Source organism: Parus major, chromosome 10 (assembly GCF_001522545.3).
Source record: "Parus major isolate Abel chromosome 10, Parus_major1.1, whole genome shotgun sequence".
NCBI lineage: Eukaryota > Metazoa > Chordata > Aves > Passeriformes > Paridae > Parus > Parus major.
In genome coordinates, this window is record NC_031779.1 from 13,031,226 (window position 1) to 13,051,533 (window position 20,308).

Consider the following 20,308-nt stretch of genomic DNA (forward strand, 5'->3'; position numbering starts at 1 on the left):
TGTCACCTGCACAAGACCCTCTGCCAGCTCCCAGGCAACATCACCTCACCCAGTGATGGAAGAGCTGGGCTCCTCCACCTGTTACCAGCCAGAACTCGTTCTGCAGAGAGGCTGATTTTTATTTTATTTACTTATTTTTAAAGAGAAAACTGGTGAAAAGTGCCAAAACAGATACTACTTTTCTTTCAGCATCCTGGACTGCACTTGCCAGGAACCAAAACGAGATCTCACAGCAAAGCAAAGGGCTGGCAGATGAAAAGTTAATCCCTAAACCATCAGGAAAGGGAAAGAGGTTTGAAAGATTTAGAAGTGACTTGTTGCTTGACCTGGAAAGAAGATGCTGGAGCCCTGGGTCAGCAGCTCTCCTGGGGCTGTGATTGAGTAGGTGACATAATACAGATGACTGTGACTGAAAATTAATTGATGTTACATCCCTTATAAATCTGGACTACCTGGCCAAAGCATAATGCTCTCAGAGTGACTGAGAGCTGCTGAAATATTTATAAGAATGAGATATTACTTTGGCTTAGCTGGAGCAGAGGATTAACTTCATCACTCCCTCCTTTCTCCTCCCTTCTAAAAATATGAAAGCTGCTTCAAAAGAAGGAAGCAAAACTTTCCCATATCCACTTTAACAAAATGTTACTTTGAAATTAAACTGAATTTCACTTTTGGGGAGTATGTAATCCCTGTGGGACATATATATATATATATATCCCACACAGTGTGCCTGCACTACATAACTAAAACACAGTCTGGTTCCCCTCATCTCCCTCACAGAACTGTACACCTGCCCTCTCCCAGCAGCAGGACCATTTCTAATAGAATTCCTTTTGAAGGGAAAGGCTACAGGAAGGCCTGGGATCCCTTTTCAGATGCTGCAATAAACCATTAAACACACTCATGTGGTTGAGGTTACTCTAAATACTATCACACACACAACAGTAAAATGTCCCTGAAGGTGATGCATGCTTTGGGAAGTGGAAATGGAGCAAGAGGACATTCATCACTGCCAAGAGAAGAAAGCACTGCTGGAGCCCTGTCCTTTCCACAGCCCATCTGCTGGGTGAAGCAAGGGTCTAAAAGATGAAAAGATCACAGAAATCCCTGCAGGCTCCAGGCCTTTCTTGTACAGAGCTTCATGCTGGAGGGATGGCAGGGGGGAGGCCAGGGGAGCTGCAGTGATGAGCAAACCAAGGAGGAGGAAATGGGGAGAGAGGAAATGAAGGTACAAGAAAACAGGTGAGGTGGTGAATGAAGAAAATCCAGGTGGGAGAAGGAGCCTTCCCATGCACTCGTGATGTGGTCCAGCATCTCAACCCACATCTCCCTGAGCTGGTCCCCACTTCATGTGCCTCTGCACAACAGACCTGAAGTCTCCATCTCCCCCCTTAGCATCTCCATGCTGATCTCACACACTGAGCATTCCCCACTCACAAGCCATGCTTCTCTCTGGTTGCAGCACTAGTTTTGAAAATATCTGTACACAATGCTATTTGTAAGATGTTTTATTGTTATATTCATGTTGGAAAAGGAGTTTCAAGAGCTGCTTTCCTGTTACCCTGCTCTGCCCAGCATTGGGCATGCAGGGAGCATCCTGCAGCCTGGCCAAAGGCCACCAGCTCCCTCCTCACTGGCAGCTTTGAACCCTGACAAGGCAGCCCTGCTCACCTTGGAGCTGCTTTTCACCCTGTTTCCTTATGCAGACACACAGAACTGCAGCCAATATCTTTACCAGCTGCCCAATATTTATCATTGGGAAATAAGGGATATTTTTGTTCATGGACCAGGGACTAAACAACAAGAGGAATTGTCCAGGGGTTAAAACACATCTGGGTCCCCACCCTGGGCTGCTTGAAGTGGCAGTGTCTGTTACCTACGTGGTGATAACAGCTGTGTTTCGTGCACTCAGGAGGAACTAACACCCCACTTTTAGCTCTGACTTTTCTCACCAGCTCTTGGCCTCATGAACCACAGCTCTGAGCTAAATAAAGGTTTATCCTATGCTCATTAACAGGCCTAAAGTTATTGTCTTATTAATGGCAATGGCTAAACTCAGCACAAGGAAAGGCACAACCTCATTTCTTGCCAGCCCATTTGTGTAACTGGGGAAAAAGTCTGGCATGCTCTCTTTCACATAATATCAATTTATCCCAAACCCAGATCTGCCCCTCTTCCTCATTCCCCAGCTTTTTCCTCCCCCATCATTTCCAATGAGCAGCACTTCCCATGTAAAGCAAAAGCCAGGACAGACCTGGGCCTTTTCCAGACCTAATAAGCCCCAGGATCCTTCCTGGTGGCTCCAGTCAGCAACAGGTCGATCACAGGAAGGGCTATTGTCAAAATATCCCTTTCTCCATTGTCTGGGGCTCTTCCACAGCTCAGAGCCACACAAAAGCTGCTGGCTGGGAGGATGACAATGCCAGGTGAAAAGCTGTCCTGCTCCTCTGTGTGATGGGCTCCACATCCAGCAGGATCAGCACTTCAGTAGCAGAGCAGGGAATTTTTAAAGACATTTGTTTATCGTGACCACGTGAAACCATTTGATTGCCTGGAAAGCCCAGGAGGGCACCTAAACACAATATCTCCCAGAGAGTGACAGTCAGGGCAGTCGTCAGCTGGAATTAAACAGACACCTTCAATACAGATGGAAAGGACTACAAAAGAAGCATTAAAAGAGCAGTTGCATCCCTCTCTTACCCGTGGTAGCTTCTCAGGCTGTGGTTAGGGAGTGCCACAGGGGGCTGTGTCACAGATGAGCAGCACAGAGGAGCTCAGCAGAGAACAGCCCCACGCTGCCAGCAGGAAAACCTCCACAGCAGCACAGGGCAATGGGGCACAGCTGCCACCTGCATCAGCCACAGACCTCCCTTCTTCCCTGAGGTGATGAGAAAACACAGAGAAGGCGGTTGCCCAGTGCAAGATAGGACAGGAATTATTGTAAGCTTGCTTTAGGATTTATCTCACAATTCTGAAAATGTACCCGCCCCAATTGCTCTTGTTGGGAAAGATATCATGATGGTTTCAGCTTCTGACTACAGCTTATAAGGAAAAAAAATTAAGTCCACCCTACTTCTTCTGAGAGCTCTCCACCCACCCCATCCCAATTTGTCAGTATTATTTTCCAAGAGAAGCCAAAGACAGGAAAATTATTTTACACCAAATTAGAGTTTTCCCCCTCCTCCTCTACTGCTTGGATGGAGAGACAAACCCCAGAAAATTCTGAACTGTCCAAATGAAAAACATATTCCTCATATGAACTCTCTGGGATGGTTTAAAGCAAGGAAAAAATCTTCTTCAGAACCTGCAGACTGTCAAAACTCCTCGCAGAGTCATTTTGACAAGCTGAAACCATAAACCCAGTAAGGTTCGCTGCCCATTAAAATTCTTGGATGATTCCTTTCTCTATTTGATTGTCACCAAATGCAAACATCAGTTCTTCCAGACATTATCATGTCTTGTAATGAACAAAAAAAAAAAAAAAGAAAAAGTAGAAAAATAATCCAAATACCCAAAATCTTGCAAATGAGCACTCAGTCTGCTATAACTAGATTTTCTGAGTTCATCATCCTTCCTGACAGCTCTTTATAGGTAAACAAAATGTATTTTCAATGTTTTGCACAAACAATTTTGCACACAGTGAAACAGAGCTCATGAGGGCATCTCCCCCTCCAGCTTTTAGCCTTACATACCTAAACTTGTCCAACCAAAATGTCCCTGCAGCAGAGTCCCAGGGATCCCCCACAGAGGTCTTCACATCCAGGCTGCCTGGCAAAGGAAACACCCAGCAAGTCCCTCCTGGAAGGGCCCTGCTTTGTGCACAGCCCTGTTACCTCACCTGGAAATATTTCTGGAGAAGAGCAGCGCTTTTCCCACGTGCCTGAGTCGCTGTGAAGATCTATGCTTTGCACTGCCAGGTGTTTTTAGGGGGTGTGGATGGCTGCAGGATGGAGCAGGAGCAGCAAATGTCCCTCCTCAGCCACTGGCCTGTGCTCCCCTGGGAGGTTTGGCTGACAGCCTTAGACAAGAGCATAGATCAGCAAGGCTCTGCACTCCTGTGGCACTACATCAATAAACATGCAGCACAGACAAGGCAGTGAGGGGACATAAATATATATGATTAGATACCCATTGGTTTGAAATTTCCCCCACACAGTCTGCCTCTGGGCTGCACCTCCCCAGCTCAGCTGGAGCAACAGATATATACTCTGTCAGGGCTTTGATATATTAAAACCAGGAGGTGTCTGAGTCCACTCTAATCCTCTTCACATGGCTCATTTTTAACCTGGCTTTTTCACAGAAGCCAACCCAAGGACACCTCCTCCAGCTGAACAGGGGGACTGGCATGTCCACAGTGCACCAAGGATGGAAAACTGAGGGAACTGTGCAGGAGAAGGCCTTTTTCTCTCTCTCCTCTCCTCTCCTCTCCTCTCTCAAGCACCACACATGACTGGCTGCTGCCACTGCAGCTCCAATCCGTTTGTGCAAACAGTAGACCCTGATCTGGCTGCGAAGAGACGCTGCCTGGATGCTGCAGGAACAGATGGAATTTTCACCTGGAAGAGCAGTGCATAAATAAAACTGATAAAAAGTTTTAGGACTTCTGGAACGTGCATAATGTGCTTTATCAGAGATATCAGCTCCTGTGCTTAAACACTGCCAGTGACTGCCAGGGGAAAAAAAAAAAAATAAAAGGTCTCTTATAAAATTATTATCCTGTCACTTAAGTCAACAGCAGTGATACCACGATAGAAGCCAGCAGTTATGTCACATTGTTTTATCACTGTAATTACATCAAGAACACAGTAACTGTCTGTGAGAGATAAGATGATGGAAACAGCTCTGCTGAAGCTTCCTGTTCACAGTGCTGGGATTTGCAGGCTGGTTTGGGGTTTGGACATTACATTCAATTACTGTCCTTGAGTGCTGAAGAGCCGTGACAGTGAAGAAATACAACTGGAGGGCTCCCCTGGCTCCTTCTGCTGCAGGTGGGGTTGCAGGAGTTATCAGGGTCAGTCCTGAGGATCACAAAGAACCAAATTAATGGAAATTGGCCTCTGGAGGATCCCTGGGCTTCACAGGCCGCTCAGGCTCCTAAAAATGTACAGCAGGGTGACATGAACACTCCCACAAAGTGGTGGAGGAGAGCATGTAGCCACATTTGCTGAGCAGGAATCGATCGACCTTTCCCCAGGCAGAAGGGATGTATACTCAGGAAAAAAATATTTTGTAGGCTAAGAAAGGACTTGGCATGAGAAAGGTAAGCAATTCTGTGCAGCTTGTACAGTTGAAAGAAAAGGCTCTGAAAACTCTTCTGCTGACCCCAAAATGACCTGCTGTCCTTGATCTCACACTCATGCAAAGTGGCATAATCCCTACAGACCCCACTAAATTCCCAAAAATCTGACACCATCCAAATGCTTCCTTCAAAGTGGTAAATTCCTAATGCATCATGAGGTTTTGACATTTTCTCTATCCCACTTTTCCCTTTGCTCAGGAATACAGTGCAGTGAGGTTCCTTCAGAAACCCAGAATACTCCTTGCTCCTCTGTCATGCAGGAAACTCATCTGTTTCTGTCCCTCTTTCCCATGGATTCTGTGTTTATTGTAAGTTGTTCTGAGGCAGCACTGCAAACAACATGCAGTAGAATAGAGCCTGGGAAGATGCAGTTGTGGCAGCTTCTGGTTGTTAGGCAAGATTGTGAAAACAAATAGTAAAAATGAGCTTCAGGGAGCGAGTAGTTGTTTGGGGTTTTTCACATGGAAAAGACAAACTAGGTCACAGACATTTGTAAAAAGAGTGAAGGTGCCAGACTGGCCCCAAACCTCTTTTCTGAACATCCCAACCTCCCTCTTACTGAGAAATGGATGGAATCATAGAGTTATTAGACCTTCCCACGCTTGGGCACACAGGATTCAGGCAAGGAGTACATACAAAACTCCTTCTGCATTCACTGCAAGTGTGTTTAGATTTCCTGTGCTTATAGCAGGGAACAACCCTCACAATGGCATTGTCCCTGCTACTCCAGAGCCACTGCTTTTCGGGGCTGGCTGGACCATGACAACACCTCAGTCACCTACAGAACAAGCACTTTTCAGCACTTCATTACTGTCATTGCAGGCTGCAGAGAAGTCCCAAGGGAATCTCAGCACCATAAGATGGATGCAGGGACCATCTTTTCTGCCAGACAATGCAGAAGAAGATGATGCTGGGGAAAACAAAACTGTTTACTGTTTTCTACTCTTCCCACAAAGGTTTGAAATAAAATATCCTCTTGTCTGGAGTCAAGAGCAGCGGTGCCGTTAAGGATGATCCGTCATGCCACAGAACTTTATCATGGTAATTACATCAGGAACAAGTTTACCATTTGAGAAAGAAGAAAGATTACAAGAAGCAATCCACCAAAACAGCTGCAGTGTCACAGCTGAGAGATATGCAGAGAAGAGAAATGCATTACACAGGAGCAGTTGGGGATGGATTCCAGGTGGGAAGGGCTGTGTGTTCATAGATTGTGTTTAGAGCACTGGGGAGAAGGACTGCTCACAGCCCCACCACCAATGGTCCTGCAAGCACAGCATTTTCATTTGCATGTGCAGCTTTTGATAATCATGCAAATGGCTTTCCAGAGGGCCTTCAGAGAAACATAGAATCACCCGTGGCTTTTTCAAGACTCCCAAAGAAATTAGCCTAATCAAAGTCCCTGACAGCTACCTGGGCTGGAACTGGCACGGATCAAGAGAAGGCTGCTTGCATGTCCCTTGAAATCTCACATTAACTGCACAGCCATCAGCTGAATGCTTGACCTGTCAGCAGCTCAGGGAAAGGACTTCTGTTGTTTTAAAGCCTTGAGGAAACACACAGGGGATGCTAAATTGAGATCTTCTGTGGAGCCTTTTGCCAGTATGCCAGGAACAGACACCAGTGAGAAAGTATCCTTTCCTTCCTGCAGAGCAAGGGTCACCTGCCACAAACAAAAATACCTCAATTTTTTTTCTTCTTTCTTTTTGACTCATCAAATTCTTGAGGGGGAGCATCACATCACCCTCCTGAGAGAAAATGAAGGTTATTACAACCATTACAGTGCTAAGCTCCCAGCAGCAATATCATTTAAGGCTGTTTCCTATGCCCTGGGGTCACTCTGATATCTTGCCCATCACAGAAACCTGCCCTGTTCACCCATGTGAGTTGTCAGGCATGTGCTGAAAGAGGTATTATGCAGGAGAGAGGTTTGGAGTGAATGGCTAAGAGGGGAAACACCAAAACGACTGAGCAAGAGCAGGATGAGAGAGGATGGATCGCTGCCCTGACAAGGAGACACCCATTACACAGGTCATGGGTTGGACAGTCATTTGCAGGGTATGTGCCCTCACCTCCCTGGCACAGGCCTGGACAAAACTGTCATACAGCCTGCAACAAATTATCAGCCCAATAATAAAGATTTCCCTCTTTTCTTTATGCCAGGCCCTGATCTAACTCTCTAAGCAACTCTAAGCAACACACACATCAGTCACAGACTCCAGCCTCACCTGCTGACTGCTGTGATCCTGGATCCTTTCCAGACCAGCTCCAGGCCACAGCACAATACAGAAAAAACACCCATTGCTGGGGAAATTGTGCTATTATTGTGACAGATGGGTTCACTTACAGCCCTCCAGCTTGATATTTCCATTGTATCTCTAAACACTGGTCAACCAAGGATTCCCAGCCCTTCCATACTCAGTGCCCAGGAACACCCCCTGCCCTGGGATACATCCTAATCAGAGCTACAAAGACTCATCCCCTCTGATCTTCAAAACACTTTATCTCAGTGCCTAAGCAGAGCTCAGGGTGTGCAGATGCAGGCGCTCAGATCTGCAAAAGCTGCATCTGGAGGAAGGCACAGAAAGATGGAGCTCCTGTGTGAGTAGAAATGTCACTGAACTGAAAGCTGAGCCAGGCTCCAGTTTGCCCAGGAAAAAGCACAACAGCCATTTCATCCTCTCACTGGGAAGCCTTTGTTGATGCTATTGCAAGTAACACTTTGATAGTTATGAGAAAACCCTTCAAAGGTGTTCTAATTGGTGGTAATGACTTTTAGATGCCCAAAGAAGTTGGTAGGAAAACAGATAGGTTAGGAATGGCATCAGGACAGGTGGGAGGGAAGTTTTAGGGGCAAATTGCAAAGGACAAATATTTTGATTTTATTCTGTTTAAAAATCATCAATAGAGCAGGACAAAAGCATTTTGCATGTGTGTGTTTGTAGAGGGTGTCGAAAGTCAGCTCCCCAGCAGGATGGCTGCAGTGTTCATTTATGAAATACATGGTAGACTGGTCCCAGGTGTAAAGAAAGTTGAGAATGCAAAACACCAGCCAGCTTTCAAAGTCATTTAAGAATAGATATCCATGATAACAATACAATGAAGATGAGAGACCAGTTCTCTAAGCTTCAGTTATAATACCCTATCCCAAAATATCATTCCCCCACCTCTATTAGCAGACCACTGCTAGAGTTGTGGTTGTGTTCAGGTTAGAGCTGGAGCTCTTCCAAAATCCTAATGTGTCCTGAGGGAGAGTTCAAGGGCTGGGGCTTTATCTCCATGCCTGTATTTCACAGACAAATGCTCAGCAGTGTTTCCAGGGTCTCAGCAGCTCCAGCACAGGGATGTTGCAGCACTGGGCAGGTACTGCTTGCTGAGGCAGAGGGGAGAGCAAATTTTCTGCAGAATTTTTTTGAGTGGCAAGGGAAGAACTTATCCAGTCACCACATGTGCTTGTAAAGCCATCACTGTGTTCACCCAAGCGTTCAGATGGGTGAACACTAAAGAAAAGGATAAACACCTGCCACAAGAATGGTTTCTGCTTCTTCAAAAAATCAGATCTCTCTAACACAGCTGAGGCTCCATTGCAGTCTAAGTTACAGCAACACCAGGGTCCCTGCTCTGCCTGCATCTGCATCTGTGAGGGACAGATTCAAAGCCTATGAAGTCTTTCTTGTCTTCAGTGCTTTATGTCTCGAGCACTTAGCCTCTATAGTCCATTGAGCTTGTAAAAACAGTGTCACATCCCCCATAACAACATTGCTTGGACTAACCAACACTGTCCTGGCAGCCTCTGGTCAGGGCCCAGGCAAGCTGACAATATTTTTCCCATGCACACCCTTCAACAAAAACAGAAGCCCTCAGTACCCAGGGCTTTCAAGCTGATACTTTCACTCTAGCTTTAATCTCCAAAATCAATTAAAAGCAAAGCAAATAAACCCAAGAGATCATCTCCAACCCACCCTGTTTCTTTCAGCTTCACAGGCAGGAGAAAAAATTATCCTTCATAATATCACATGGGAAGCACGTACCACAGATGGCTGTCACTCAGTCATTAAGTGCAGTTTTGCAATTCCACCTATCGCTCTATGAACCAGGATGATTTGTGCATACTCGATGCATGAGTAACATACAGGAGCCATCCTGCATGAAAAGTCATTATAGATAAAACAGCCAGATCCCTGATAAGGCTTCAAAGGGGCTGGGAGTGTATTGCCTTCAAAAACATTGCCAGTCCCTCCTGAGATAAGTCCTGCTTGAACCTGACTTGCACCCAGGCTCAGCCAAGCTCGCTTTCACACTCCAGAGCTCTGCTTCTCACTGCTGTGGCTAGACAAATAATCTCATCTGCAAAGCAAGGATGTCTGAACAGGGAAGAGGGAGAGCCCTTGGGTCACACACCAAACAGACTTTTGTGACCACAGGGTTCAAAGGCAGATGTTGTCAGGGCTGGTGGATTTCCACCTGACACTGAGCTGAGTCATTTTACCTCAAGACTTCACCTGTTGGTGGTGCCAGGCGTCATCTCCTGGGTAGTTTGCATGCAATGCTGCAAGACAGCAGTGTTGAGTCATCCCATTCATTGCACCTTAGCTGTGACCAGCCTGCTGAATTTTTCATTTGTGTGGACGCCTGTCCGATGAGTCTGTGAGTCACCATTCTGCCAGCCCCAACTACATCAGGAACATCTCATCTAAAAAATGGGGCCTATTTCTTACTACTAGAGAATGATCATCTAAATCTCATTGCATCTCAAGTGCTGGAGGACAGAGGAGTACAACACAAGAAGGTTGAGAGCAATGTTTCTGTTTTGTTGGCATGGTTTATAAGAAAGCATAATAATTCACTAGTATTTTAGATATCAGATTTTATGAAAAGAGCCACAGTAACAAAACTCCCATCCTCTTTAACACATCCATAACGCATTTCTGAACATTCCCTTAAACCAGAGCCGCAGAGACACCAACTTGTTAATTATATTAAGATAAAGGGGAAATTTGGCAATTAAACTGCCATTTTTTGCATATGTCCCTGGTAGGCTTCTGATAACACTGTCTGCTGCCTGAAGGCAGCATTCCCCCACACAAGGTTTCCTGGAGACCTGCTGCTATGACTAAGCCTTCCATCACTGCCGTGTAATCACGAGCTCACACCGGGAGGTAAAGCTGCTCAGACTGTGGCAGCCATTGTGACTTGAACTTTTCTCACAGAGCATCTTAGGATGAGTTTCTCTACTGCCAAAAGCTCAGCAAAGCAGATTTTAATGAATCTGCCAGCAGGGGGCTGGTGGAATTTTTTGCCCCTTCATTTAAGGGAGGGGATTCTCAAGGACCTGTATTTGTGTATTGGCTCTGGTGGTTACTAAGCCTTGATCACTGGAACAGGAGAGGAGATGGAAAAGAGCAAAGCTGGTAATTTCATTCTGCTCACATGCATGCCAACCTCCCAGAGCACACATGAACACACAGTTAAGTGTCCAGCACATGCTGATTCCACTTCTGCCAGCCCATCCCTATCCAAGTTTAGTTCTCAGACCGTAAAAGAGACCTGAGTACAGTATTTAAGTACTGCTGTACTTTTGCCAGCAAAGAGCAGCCAAGCACAGAGGGCAGTATGGGAGAAGGAAGATCCCCAGGAGGGATGGGACACAGCAAAATCCCTCTCCATCCTCTAGTCCCTACCGTGTGCTTCACTGTGTGCTCCCCAATAGAAGAAACCAAACTCTGATCTGAGGCAACAGTGAAATCTGAGCCAAAGCAATGGTTAAACTGCTCCACATCCCAATAACACTAAAGACTGTGTAATTCCACATAAGGTTTCATGGTAAAAGCATCAGCAGTGTGGTTTGTTTCACCAGCCTGGCAAAGCAAAACTCTGTTTCTTGGTTTGTTACCTCCATCCAAGTGCCAACCCTCACCAACAGCTCAGAGAGGAGGGAAATGTTCCTTTCATGATTACTGCAGAGTATTCCCCAGACAAACACATTGCCTTACCTCAAACATTATTTAAGCATTTAGCTAGTTGCTTCCTTTGTCTGTGGAAGATTGACTTTTCCTTTGTTTAGATGAATTAAATGACTTTTGCTCTTCCTGCTGCCCTGCAACTCCTCACAAGCAAACAATCATGTTTCTGAAGAGCCTATATTTTCTGTTGGTTTCACCTGAATAAATTCTGAAGTTTGAAGCTTCTCTTGCTTCCATCAAATCTGACCTGAGAGACAAGTGGCAAGAGAGGCTGGGGAGAATGTAGGGAAAACAGGCTTAATTAAATTAACTTAGAAATACCAAGCATTATTATCAGAAGGTGAGATTTACTTTTTTCTAAAGATCAGGAGAAAGAGGATGGAGGAAGTAAAAGAAGAGATAAAGGCTTTTGGTATTGAACAAAGTGGCCATCAAGAGGCCCAACTAAATTTTCATTATACCTTGATAGTAACTATAAAAGGAGAGGAAATTCGCCATCCCAGAATAATAAGGAAAAACACTCAATTTGAATTGTCCATAAATACCCTGTGCTTGGAGGCTTTGCACTTCTTAACATTTAAATGGCAGTTTAAAAAGAAAATAAAGACATGCAGGAGAAGGGAAAATGTACCCTTAGGGAAAAAAAAGCAGGAAAACAAAGATCTTTGTATCTATTCGACTCCATGTAAGCATTTGCCCTATCAAGAACTAATTAGAAGTGGAAAAAGAAGCATTGGGGTGCCTGTAAACGGTGGTTTGTTACAAGCAGCATTTATTACAGTGAGATTTGACTACATTGCAGTCTGACAAGCACAAACCTAATCCACCACCTTGGTGCTGCACAGGCTGCTGCTTCCAACAGGGTTCAGACATCTCTGCTCACTCAATCCAGCGCCACTCGAGAGCTCCCGCTGCGATCAGGGGAGGGTGCACAAAGCTTTCTACAAAAACTCCACCAGGAGCACAAAGCTTTGTACAAAAACTCCACCAGGAGCACTCCTTGTTCATGAGCAACCAGCCAAACAGGCAAAGCAGACAAAGGCAGGAGGAAAAGTATCATGATCCCTGTTTCTTGTACAAGGAGCTGAGCCACAGAGAGGTGAGGGTGTGCTTAGAGCTCGTGTGCTGTGTCAGTGATACAAGCAACGTGCCTTTCTTGTTTACCTATACATGCTAGGAGGTCCTGATGCCTTTGTGATTCCCAGGGTTAACTGCACAGGCTCCCAGCATTGTATTTGTTCAGATTTAACAGCAAGCAGCAATCCCAGTGCCCCCACGCTCCCATGATTGCCACAACACCAGTGATTGTTAGAAAGGACCTAATTCAAAACTGAAACACACCAGTGATATCTAAACAAATATACAAACCTTTCTACTCAGAGCAGAAATGAATCCTTAAGCTGATTTCCAACTCTGTCCATCTTAACATTCTCTATGAACGACTGTTCTTGCACCCTGCTGCCCTGATGGGGAGTGCAACTGGGCTGTTCTGGGATGTGCTGAGCAGAGATTTTCCAGCAGTGTCACCCACCAGGGGATCACATTTTCCCACTCTAAGCCTCCCTTGGGGAACCTCACAGAGTGGGGCAGGCTCCATTTGTGGGTTTCAGGACATTTTTGCATCACAGGTCACACACACATACAGATCTGCATCTTGTCTATGAACTCTGATGCTGCCTCCAGAGACACACCCTGGTACAAAGCAGCTTAAGAATAGCTTCGAATTTAATGCATGAGAATCTCCTGCTCAATCTGCTTGAAGGAAAAAGCAGGTTGAGCCTCTCCTCTCTCATGTAAGGACACAAGGTGTTACTTGACCCTTGCAGGATGCCCCTCTATAAATCAGGCTCTAGTTGACATGTTGTGTGGTGCAAACAGGCTCTTCAGCCATGTCTTGAAATGGGGCCAAAGTCATCAGACTTAAAAGGCATGAAAAGCATTTCCCCTGTAGTAGATTTATTCTTGATACATCTCCTCACAACCTTCCATTTCATTATATTTGCACCGAGCAGTTCTCCCTCAAAAGTCTCAGCTGCAGAACCCATGTAAGGAAACAAATCTGTCACTGGAGTCATCTATGATAATGCTTGCAGCTAATTCCTTCCTCTGTCATATCCCCCACGTTGTTCAAGGACAGTAAAATAGCTGTACAATAGAGGTACATTTCCCACCAGGGAAAGAAAGACAAGCCTTGCATGAAGTTCAGCCCAGGATACATGAACCAGCCCTCCTTCCACAGTCTCTAACCACATCAAAAGCTTCACATAACCGGGAATACCCAGAAGAGCTGATAGGTAATGATCAGTCTCACCTTTCTTGCAATTACTGGAGGAGTCAGGGGCTCTTATCAAACTCAGCTATACCTTATCACCTCCTCACTGCCTCCCTCTTGCTTCTGACATCCTCTCCTGGAGGTGTTTCACTGTCAGCTTCTCCAAGCCAGATACTTCACAGACCTAATAGGAGCAGACAAACAACGTCTCTGTCTGAATGATTAGCTGATAATCACAGACATTGTCTTTGCCAGGTTTTTTGAATAGAGAAGCCCAGTTCAGCCTCCCTTCACCCCAGCATCTTGCTGCCAAAGCCCACAAATCACATCAATGTTAGGGACAGGTGAAAAACAAAATCCAGCTCATATTGTCTGCCATCAAAAAGCTGCTAAATAATGCAAAGAAATGAAAACAATTTGGTTTGGATGATTGATTATAGGGAAATTGCTCATACCTCCAAGACGTGGCACTTCCAATCACATCTTTGTTTCATTTGTCAGCAAGGAAATTAAGTTCCTCTCCTGGCACAGGGCCTGTGCTGTCCTGTTAGCTGCCTTTGGCACTCTGCATCATTGCTTTGCAGCAGTTTCTTGCCCTGCTTTGACACCTCACCTTGCTCCACCTAAGGTGCCAAGCTGTGACCCTCTGGGACATGAGGTTTGGCTCCAGTTTTTCAGATTATGGTGGCTCAGCTCTTGGCTGGGGCAGTTCTCCCAGCTGCTTACATTAACCCCAAATGGCACTGACCCAAATGGCACAAAGTGCAGCCTCAGAAATGTCAAGAGGACTCCCAGCAACCAAGGATTTGAAGCTCTCTCCGAGATCTTCCCAAACGTGGAATTCCCTCCTTCACCTTAATGCAATTATGTAGTTTTAAACAGAGACTTGACCTTCAGATCTTGAAAGGAATGTCAGTAACCACCTCACATGAAAAAGCAGAGGGATGAAAGAAGCACATTTATGTCAATAAAGAGCAGAAAACAGTCCCAATGGCACAAAAAATACTTCTCTTCCTCTCAGTTCCTAAAATCTAGCTACAAAAGGGATCTCCTAGTCCTGCACTGTGCTATGACAGGCAGTAGTTCTCTATATCCTTTGAATTAATTTAGCAAGCTCTATTTTAAAAACAAGTTCTGATTTTTGCCTCTAGCATTCCCATTATGAAAGGCTGTTTCAGAACATTGCTGCTCTGACAGTTTGAAACTTTCTTTCAATTTCCTGCCTAATTTATGCCTGGCCAGTTTTACACTCATGTTGTTACAGCCGTGCTGTTCTTTGGTGTAAAGAGTTCCTTCTCCTCTTGATGTTTGCTCCACAATGATATATGAACAGAGCTGTCACATAAGGCACGTTCAGCCTACTTTTACCACTAAAAGATGAAGACTTTATCTATTTATAGATGGGGTTTTAACTCCATGAGGAAACGTCTGTGTTTTTATGTTGTGCTTAATTATAGATACATATGGCAGAAAGGCATTCTGTGGGATCATCAGAGGCAGGATCAAATATATTTAAATAACTTAAATAATAGTTGTTTGTCAAATACACCTAAATAACAGTTGTTTGTCTAGCCCATTCCTAAAACTCACTGGGAAAGAAGATGCCACATCTTTCCTAGACAGACTGTTTTAGTGTTTTACCCCTCTAGGGATTAGAAGGGTTTTCCTAATAAACATCTTCAATCTTCACCATGAATTGAGTCACTTTCTTTTTCTTACACCAGTGACCATGGAAAATGACTCATCATCAGCCTTTTTATAAGTACTCCTCCTGCGAGGAAGACTGACTGCATCCCATTTCCATTGTTTCTCTCAAAATGAACTAATGCAGTGCCTTCAATCTTTGTCCGCAGGACTTGTTTGCCTGACCTCTTATCATTCACTTGATTTGTTGTGAGGCTTTTCTTCACCCTGGGCTCTCCAAATTCCTTAATGGGTGTAGATAAAGTTCCACATCAGTTCTGGACACCCACACATGACTGAAGCCCTGTCAGCCCCAAGCAGGTTGTAATCATTGCCTCACGAGTCTGGCAGAGTGCACTCTTGTTAATACAATCTTGGATACAATGAGGTGTTTTGCAGCAGCCTTGCAGGGTTGATTCACATTCTATTTGTGAACCAGAGCAACCCTGGCCCTCTCCAGATGCCTCATTGTGTATTCCCTGTTTTGTGTTTGTGTATTCTGCTTTGCCTGCCCCAGAGGAGTGCTTTGCACTTGTCTTAATTTCATCTCTTTTGCTTTCAGGCAGGATCTCTCATTTGTAAGGAGTGTTGTAAGGGCTGAGCCTCCCTCTCAGGGTCCTGGATTTACCTGGCACAATGACAGGCAGTGTTTGAGACCCCTGAACAAGGCACCCTGTCCTTCCAGCACAGCTCAGCCAGGATATGGATACAATCTCCACAACTAGTTACATTGCTCTTCCAAACATTTCTAATTATTAATTATAATTAATTACTAATTACTAATTATTACTAATATTCAGAAAACTTTTCTTGCTTCTGATTTTTAGATATTATTTCCCCCCAGAACAGCTCATGTACCTTCCCTTCCCCTTCTACATCATACCTTCTGCACAACAAACACCATTCCATGAGATCCACCTTTCAGATCTCTTCTCCCATCACCTGAGCCTTCCCACCTCCCACACGACACCTCCCTTACTCCATGGCCTTACTCACCCTTGCCAGCACCCAAAATCAGCCACAGCCTTGAGGTGGGAGCTCCACTTTCCCCAAAGCAGCTGCGTGACACTTTTCAGAGCTGGAATACACCAATGCACACTTTAACACAGGTTTCCTCTAAAAACAGATTCAATTGGGGTCAGAGAACAAACTTACATTCCAGCGATTGTGTCCCCACAGCATAAGGTATTCTTCTGCTCTGCTTCCTAGGAGCCTTCAGCACCTCTCTGCACCCAAGTGTCTTCCTTCCCACATCCAGTAAGGTTGGCCAGGGCATTTAAAAGCTCCCAGAAGTCCTGTCTACACTGCCCTGGGCTATGTATGTTCCATAATGTGGTCTCCAAAAAACATCCTTGTAACACAGAGAACTCCAAGAGCCCTAGGGCCCAGCCAATGCCTTGTGACAGAAAAAAAAACCTCTGCATGATCCCTGTGGCCAGGGAACAAGTAAAGTAAATGCTGTCACCATCCACCCACTTGTTTGCTTTGGCATAAACCCAGTTCTCCCCTCCCTACCACCTCCCAGCTCAATTTTAACAGGAAGGACAGAGGCCTTTAAAGTTGGTATGTTGTGAAGACCAAAACTTTCTAAATACCATTTCCCTGAAGGACATGGCACTGTCCTGGCATGCTTTCACCTGAGGATTTTTAAGTGGCAGTGCACTGGGGGGTAATCCAGCCTGTGAATGAGGCATGGAGAGACTGCCTCAAGTCATTTATTTTGGAGGCATGATACCAGCAGAAAGCTGATGAGGGCCCAGCTTACAAGGCCCTTTCTCAGAACCAGAACAAGTGTGGCATCAGGTTTAGGGTGGAACATAGTACAGATTGGGACTAAGCTTGTTAGATCTCTTGGGAATAGCTGTGTGTGCTCAGGAATTGGGGGAGATAGAGGCTGGGTAATTGCATCCTTGCACGTCTTGGAGAGCCTTTCTCCACTCAATGAGCACCACTATCCTTCCCTGGAGGCTGTCAGAGGCTTATCAATGAAATGACAAAAGAAAAAATAAAACCCTAGTGCAGCTGGGTGCTGATGCTCGTGTGCCTGTAATAAGGGAGAGTGAGCACTGTATCAGCAGGAGCGCTGGGCTAAATGGAGCAAAATGAAATCAGGTAGAGCTGCTGCTCCTCGTAAGAGTGATCCTTCAGGATTTGGCTGGAAAGCTGTTCCAAACTGCTGCCATGGATAGAATGCTGATTCCAAGCCCAGCTCTCACCCATTGACATTTTCCAAGTGGCATTTTCTTGTGCTTGCTCAAGCATGGAGCGAGCCTTCCCCCTTTGCCTGCTGCTGCCTGCTCTCACTCTCACGTCTGCTCCCCATTCACAAACCTAGGGCAGGATCTTTCCTGCTTGCCAGAGGTGTGAAGCCAATGTAAATTACTTTCCTTTTTGCATTGAGGGAAAGTCTTATTATCAACCTGTCAGATCCAGACAGTTGCCAAGATGCTTTATAAGAAGAATTAAATCAGGCTCAATCTCAACAGATGGATTCTTGTCCCTTTTTGGGGGCCCCATGCAGGACTCTGGCCTTTGCCAGCAGTGCACATCAGCAGTGTTTTTTTATTTTTTCTCTCTCAGCTGAGCTTTATCAGTCAAAGCCAAGCATGTGGGGGAGAGTGCAGCAGCATGAAACAGTGCACTATCATCAAAGAGTAGGTCATAAGAAAATTGTTTCCCAGGCTTTTAGCCAGGGACATATCACAATGAGCTGACAGAGGAATTACTTGGTTTCATCCTTGAAATGCAGCCCTCACCATTATTAGAAATTGATGGTCAGTAGGGACCAGCACAGCCCCCAGAGCAGTGGCATGCCAGAAGGGAAGACTGTACCCCTCGCAGATAAAATAAATTAAGTGGGAATTTTGCAAAACAGAATGGGATTATCTGTTTATAATCCAGCCAAGACAGAAACACAGCCTCTCTCTGGCTTGGTAGGTTCCCTCCATGGGTCATGAACTCTGGGTCACTGTGGAAATGGCAGTCCTGGCACTGCTGTGGCAGAAGCCAGGTAAGCTATAACTTGTTCTGGGGGAGGCTCATTGTCACAGCTGACTTTCCCAGCAGTGAGTATCAGTATTTTTCTTGTGTCCTGAGGCTTGATGAGTTCCCAAGTCACAGCTATAAGGACAGCCATGTGAAAATCCATGTGAAATTCAGCAGCCTCCAGGCTCCACAAGCTCCATGCATTTTGACTTTCTCCATAGGGGTGGAAAAATATGTTTAAAGCCCACAAATAAAATTAATAGCTCCTCAGATCCCTTCTCATCTGCTCTCCCATCTTCCAAGACTCTACAGATTGCATGCTACCACAAACTGGCTGTGTTGGAGACTTGATTTAGTACAGTGACAAAGCACTTGTCTCTCTGAGGCTGGAGTCCTCCACATATGGCATCCCTGGATGACATGGATGCATGGTAGAGGTCTGACTTCAGACCAGAAAATCCACTTCATGGCACCATTCCTTCTTTCACTGCTTCTGCAATCATCCCTGGTCACCTCTGCATTTCCTCTTCCCAAGGGGGAACAGCCTTCTGTCTCCTTGGTGTGAAAACCTTTGAGCCAAGAGAAGTTGCAGAAACAAAAATAATACAGAAATAAAAGTTTTCTCTCTAAAAGCACCCAAATGACCATTTATAGCCAACTTACTTGAATACCTTATGCTCACTGCCTTTGCTGGTTGCTGCTCCATGGGGGAAAGTTCTGTTAAATTCAGAAGTGATGAAGGCAGTGGAAATTAGAAGGTAGCAAGAGTCCTTCCTTCTCTCATCATTCCATCCCATTCCTACAGCCCAGAATCTGGGATATGGCTATGCACTGTCCCAGCTGCATGCAACAGCTCTGGTGCCAGCCACAGACACTCACACTCCCAAGCAAACGTGCTCCTGGGCCACGCTGATGAATTGTCTCATGCAGAACTGACACATTTTAAGATCTAATTATGATGACAAAGCTCTAAACAGTGTGGAGCAGACTCTCAGCCTTTGCTCATCAGTGCCCAACTGCTCCCACTGATTCCTTCTCTCGGAGCAGCAGTTTGTTAGCTGCAGGAACCGTCTGTTGTTTTCAGCCTGGGAACTAACAAACTCAAAGACATTCAACCCAGGATTTGATTTCTGCCTGCCAGAAGCTCAGATTTGATGCCCAGACCAGAGCCCATGATATTATGGATATTTGGGTTCCAGTCCCTTGTGAGCCAGTTAGTTCATGGCCTGGAAGGTTACAATTCTGCCAGGGATCAGTGGCTTTTCAAATGGGATCAGGTAACTGTATGGAGACAAAAACAATCCCACATTCCTTTATTTTGCTTTATACATAAATAGCCACTGTTCCATAAACCCTGCTGCCAGGACAGCCTGCAGCAGTGCTCTCAGAAGGAAGCATACTCAGTTTGTCCTTTAGCAGAGGTGCCAAAGCATCTTGGATTCCTCCAGAGCTGCTGTTTCCTTTGAGCTGGCAGGATCAGGACGGTCTTGAAAAAGCAACTGTTCATCTATAGCGTTTATAGGCCAAGTATAATAGGAAGTGTCCCCTTTGCCAGGGTGTTCTAAGGAGTCTGCAAGACATCAGCCTCCATCCAGGCTGGCTGGAAGCTTCTCCAAAATCAGCCCACACACCTTGGCAGAACAGCCTGCCACTAATCCCCAGGAAACAACCACCTTTGAGACCTAAAAATAGATGTTATTTTTAAAAGCGGCAAATTAATAACCCCTAAATTCCTTCATATTAAAACAATTAAGTCTCTGCTTTACAGCTTCCCTCAAACTGGCTTTTCCCTTTCATTTATCTGTTGCCACACACCTCAGTTCTGGCAGAGACTGGTAAATCCAGACAGTGTCTGAAAGTCAGGTGAGCTGTGAACCTTCTGAAGCCACAGATGGAGGAACACAAAGGTTGTGTGCAGAAACTTTGTGCCATCAGTTTGTTGCTCACAGATGAGCAATCCCAGCTGGAACAAAAGCATTCAGCATAACCAAGCACCAAGGAATAAATTGTTGGGTGTTTCAGCACATCACATTCATGTCTCTTCCCCTTGTTAAATCTGTCTTTTTCCCATGGTCATGGGCAGCACTGAGGTCTTTGGAGAAGTTT

At 45.4% G+C, this 20,308-nt stretch overlaps 1 long non-coding RNA gene across 4 annotated transcripts in view; it reads right to left on the reverse strand.

Moving 5' to 3' along the window:
- Positions 1-16,646, reverse strand: part of LOC107209365 — a 59,839-nt gene extending 43,193 nt beyond the window's left edge. For 3 of the 4 annotated variants that reach the window (XR_001523567.2, XR_001523568.2, XR_002002152.1), the window contains exons 1-3: positions 16,373-16,646; positions 16,214-16,295; positions 13,574-13,718 (exon numbers count right to left, since the gene is read on the reverse strand). This is a non-coding gene — a long non-coding RNA (uncharacterized LOC107209365). The remainder of the gene's footprint in view (positions 1-13,573; positions 13,719-16,213; positions 16,296-16,372) is intronic. The other variant, XR_002002153.1, reaches the window with a different exon arrangement.
- Between the last annotated feature and the right edge of the window lie 3,662 nt (positions 16,647-20,308).